The sequence below is a fragment of the Lolium rigidum genome, chromosome 2 (genome assembly GCF_022539505.1).
Source record: "Lolium rigidum isolate FL_2022 chromosome 2, APGP_CSIRO_Lrig_0.1, whole genome shotgun sequence".
Lineage (NCBI taxonomy): Eukaryota > Viridiplantae > Streptophyta > Magnoliopsida > Poales > Poaceae > Lolium > Lolium rigidum.
The window spans coordinates 238,698,072-238,703,472 of NC_061509.1; positions in this window are offsets into that span (position 1 = coordinate 238,698,072).

The window sequence follows — 5,401 nt, forward strand, 5'->3', positions numbered from 1 at the left end:
CTGCACGATAATGTCTTGCTGGTGCGACAAGTTGCGAGGAAGATCAACCAGAGGAGGCAGACATGAGTTTTGCTCAAACTTGATCTCACACGAGCATTTGACACAATGTCTTGGGGTTTCCTGCATTAGGTGCTTTGCGCGATGGGCTTTGGGCCGCTGTTTACCAAATGGATCGCGGTACTCCTTTAGACAACCAATACAAGGGTGACAGTCAACGGAGTCCCAGGCAGAAGATTGCAGCACACGCGAGGTTTAAGGCAAGGAGACCCGACGTCTCCAATGTTGTTTGTGCTGGGGATGCAAGTGCTGACTTGCTTGATGCAGAAAGCGGTGGAACAGGGACTGCTTAGCAATTTAGCGAATGTGACGGCGATGCAAAGGATCTCGATATATGCGGACGATGTAGTCCTGTTCTTCCGCCCCCACATTCATGAGTTGCAGGCGATCAAGGAGCTGCTGTACATCTTTGGAGAGGCTTCTGGGATACAAGTGAACTACAGGAAAACTTCAGCAACCTTGATCAGAGGAGAGGAGGAGGATAAGGCGCGCACCCGTGAAGTGTTGGGTTGTCAATGCGTGGAGTTCCCGATCAAGTACTTGGGACTCCAATTGGCGTTGAGGCCTCTGATACGTCTCAAACGTATCTATAATTTCTTATGTTCCATCCTAATTTTATGATGATACTCACATGTTTTATACACATTATATGTCATTATTATGCATTTTCCGGTATTAACCTATTGACGAGATGCTGAAGAGCCAGTTGCTATTTTCTGCTGTTTTTGGTTTCAGAAATCCTACAAAGGAAATATTCTCGGAATTGGACGAAATCAAAGCTAGGGTCTTATTTTTCCACGAAGCTTCCAGAAGACCGAGGGAGAAACGAAGTGGGGCCACGGGGCGCCGCCACACTAGGGCGGCGCGGCCTAGGGGGGCCCGCGTGGCCCTAGCGTGTGGGGCCCCCGTGACTCCTCCGACTCCGCCCTTCCGCCTACTTAAAGCCTTCATCGCGAATACCCCAGTACCGAGAGCCACGATACGGAAAACCTTCCAGAGACGCCGCCGCCGCCAATCCCATCTCCGGGGATTCAGGAGATCGCCTCCGGCACCCTGCCGGAGAGGGGAATCATCTCCCGGAGGGCTCTTCATCGCCATGATCGCCTCCGGATCGATGTGTGAGTAGTCCACCCCTGGACTATGGGTCCATAGCAGTAGCTAGATGGTTGTCTTCTCCTCATTGTGCTATCATGTTAGATCTTATGAGCTGCCTATCATGATCAAGATCATCTATTTGTAATGCTACATGTTGTGTTTGTTGGGATCCGATGAATATTGAATACTATGTCAAGTTGATTATCAATCTATCATATATGTTGTTTATGTTCTTGCATGCTCTCCGTTGCTAGTAGAGGCTCCGGCCAAGTTGATACTTGTGACTCCAAGAGGGAGTATTTATGCTCGATAGTGGGTTCATGCCTCCATTGAATCTGGGACAGTGACAAAAAGTTCTAAGGTTGCGGATGTGCTGTTGCCACTAGGGATAAAACATCGATGCTTTGTCCAAGGATATTTGTGTTGATTACATTACGCACCATACTTAATGCAATTGTCTGTTGTTGTGATGGCATGTATTTCACACGTTCGTTGGGCAACCCCAAGAGGAAGGTATGATGCGCACAGCAGCAAGTTTTCCCTCAGAAAGAAACCAAGGTTTATCGAACCAGGAGGAGCCAAGAAGCACGTTGAAGGTTGATGGCGGCGGGATGTAGTGCGGCGCAACACCAGAGATTCCGGCGCCAACGTGGAACCTGCACAACACAACCAAAGTACTTTACCCCAACGAAACAGTGAGGTTGTCAATCTCACCGGCTTGCTGTAACAAAGGATTAACCGTATTGTGTGGAAGATGATTGTTTGCAGAGAAAATAGTAAAACAAGTATTGCAGCAGATTTGTATTTCAGTATTAAAAGAATGGACCGGGGTCCACAGTTCACTAGAGGTGTCTCTCCCATAAGATAAAAGCATGTTGGGTGAACAAATTACAGTCGGGCAATTGACAAATAGAGAGGGCATAACAATGCACATACATGACATGATAAGTATAGTGAGATTTAATTGGGCATTACGACAAAGTACATAGACCGCCATCCAACTGCATCTATGCCTAAAAAGTCCACCTTCAGGTTATCGTCCGAACCCCTTCCAGTATTAAGTTGCAAAGCAACGGACAATTGCATTAAGTATGGTGCGTAATGTAATCAACAACTACATCCTCGGACATAGCGCCAATGTTTTATCCCTAGTGGCAACAAGCACAACACAACCTTAGAACTTCTCGTCACTCGTCCCGGTGTCAATGCGAGCATGAACCCACTATCGAGCATAAATACTCCCTCTTGGAGTTAAAAGTAAAAACTTGGCCAGAGCCTCTACTAGAAACGGAGAGCATGCAAGATCATAAACAACACATATGTAATAACTTGATAATTAACATGACATGGTATTCTCTATCCATCGGATCCCGACAAACACAACATATAGAATTACGGATAGATGATCTTGATCATGTTAGGCAGCTCACAAGATCCAACAATGAAGCACAATGAGGAGAAGACAACCATCTAGCTACTGCTATGGACCCATAGTCCAGGGGTGAACTACTCACTCATCACTCCGGAGGCGACCATGGCGGTGTAGAGTCCTCCGGGAGATGAATCCCCTCTCCGGCAGGGTGCCGGAGGAGATCTCCAGAATCCCCCGAGATGGGATCGGCGGCGGCGGCGTCTCGGTAAGGTTTTCCGTATCGTGGTTTTTCGCCTCGGGGGTTTCGCGACGGAGGCTTTAAGTAGGCGGAAGGGCAGAGTCGGGGCCGGACGAGGGGGCCACACCATAGGGCGGCGCGGGCCCCCCGGGCCGCGCCGCCTTGTGGTGTCGCCACCTCGTGGCCCCACTTCGTATGTTCTTCGGTCTTCCGGAAGCTCCGTGGAAAAATAGGCCCCGGGTCTTCGTTTCGTCCAATTCCGAGAATATTTCGTTACTAGGATTTCTGAAACCAAAAACAGCAGAAAACAGGAACTGTCACTTCGGCATCTTGTTAATAGGTTAGTTCCAGAAAATGCACGAATATGACATAAAGTGTGCATAAAACATGTAGGTATCATCAATAATATGGCATAGAACATAAGAAATTATCGATACGTCGGAGACGTATCAAGCATCCCCAAGCTTAGTTCTCGCTCGTCCCGAAGCGGGTAAAACGATAACAAAGATAATTTCTGAAGTGATATGCCATCATAACCTTGATCATACTATTTGTAAACATATGTAGTGGATGCAGCGATCAAAACAATGGTAATGATATAAGTAAACAAGTGAATCATAAAGCAAAGACTTTTCATGAATAGTACTTCAAGACAAGCATCAATAAGTCTTGCATAAGAGTTAACTCATAAAGCAATAAATCAAAGTAAAGGTATTGAAGCAACACAAAGGAAGATTAAGTTTCAGCGGTTGCTTTCAACTTGTAACATGTATATCTCATGGATAATAGTCAACATAGAGTAATATAACAAGTACAATATGCAAGTATGTAGGAATCAATGCACAGTTCACACAAGTGTTTGCTTCTTGAGGTGGAGAGAAATAGGTGAACTGACTCAACATAAAAGTAAAGAGAATGGTCCTTCAAAGAGGAAAGCATCGATTGCTATATTTGTGCTAGAGCTATTATTTTGAAAACATGAAACAATTTTGTCAACGGTAGTAATAAAGCATATGAGTTATGAAAGTTATATCTTACAAGTTGCAAGTCTCATGCATAGTATACTAATAGTGCCCGCACCTTGTCCTAATTAACTTGGACTACCGGATCTTTGCAATGCACATGTTTTGACCAAGTGTCACAATGGGGTACCTCCATGCCGCTCGTACAAAGGTCTAAGGAGAAAGCTCGCATTTTGGATTTCTCGCTTTTGATTATTCTCAACTTAGACATCCATACCGGGACAACATGGACAACGGATAATGGACTCCTCTTTAATGCATAAGCATGTGGCAACAATTATTATTCTCATATGAGATTGAGGATATATGTCCAAACTGAAACTTCCACCATGAATCATGGCTTTAGTTAGCGGCCCAAAGTTCTTCTCTAACAATATGCATGCTCCAACCATGAAGGTGGTAGATCTCTCTTGCTTCAGACAAGACGGACATGCATAGCAACTCACATGATATCCAACAAAGAATAGTTGATGGCGTCCCCAGGAAACATGGTTATCGCACAACAAGCAACTTAATAAGAGATAAAGTGCATAAGTACATATTCAATACCACAATAGTTTTTAAGCTATTTGTCCCATGAGCTATATATTGCAAAGGTGAATGATGGAATTTTAAAGGTAGCACTCAAGCAGTTTACTTTGGAATGGCGGATAAATACCATGTAGTAGGTAGGTATGGTGGACACAAATGGCATAGTGGTTGGCTCAAGTATTTTGGATGCATGAGAAGTATTCCCTCTCGATACAAGGTTTAGGCTAGCAAGGTTATTTGAAACAAACACAAGGATGAACGGTACAGCAAAACTCACATAAAAGACATATGGTAAACATTATAAGACTCCATACCGTCTTCCTTGTTGTTCAAAACTCAATACTAGATGTTATCTAGACTCTAGAGAAACCAAATATGCAAACCAAATTAACAAGCTCTAAGTATTTCTTCATTAATGGGTGCAAAGTATATGATGCAAGAGCTTAAACATGAGCACAACAATTGCCAAGTATCAAATTATCCAAGACATTTTAGAGTTACTACATGTAGCATTTTCCAATTCCAACCATATAACAATTTAACGAAGAAGAAACTTCGCCATGAATACTATGAGTAGAGCCTAAGGACATATTTGTCCATATGCTACAGCGGAGCGTGTCTCTCTCCCATAAAGTGAATGCTAGGATCCATTTTATTCAAACAAAACAAAAACAAAAAAACAAACCGACGCTCCAAGCAAAGTGCATAAGATGTGACGGAATAAAAATATAGTTTCAGGGGAGGAACCTGATAATGTTGTCGATGAAGAAGGGGATGCCTTGGGCAACCCCAAGCTTAGACGCTTGAGTCTTCTTATAATATGCAGGGGTGAACCACCGGGGCATCCCCAAGCTTAGAGCTTTCACTCTCCTTGATCATATTGCATCATACTCCTCTCTTGATCCTTGAAAACTTCCTCCACACCAAACTCGAAACAACTCATTAGAGAGTTAGTGCATAATAAAAATTCACATGTTCAGAGGTGACACAATCATTCTTAACACTTCTGGACATTGCATAAAGCTACTGGACATTAGTGGATCAAAGAAATTCATCCAACATAGCAAAAGAGGCAATGCGAAATAA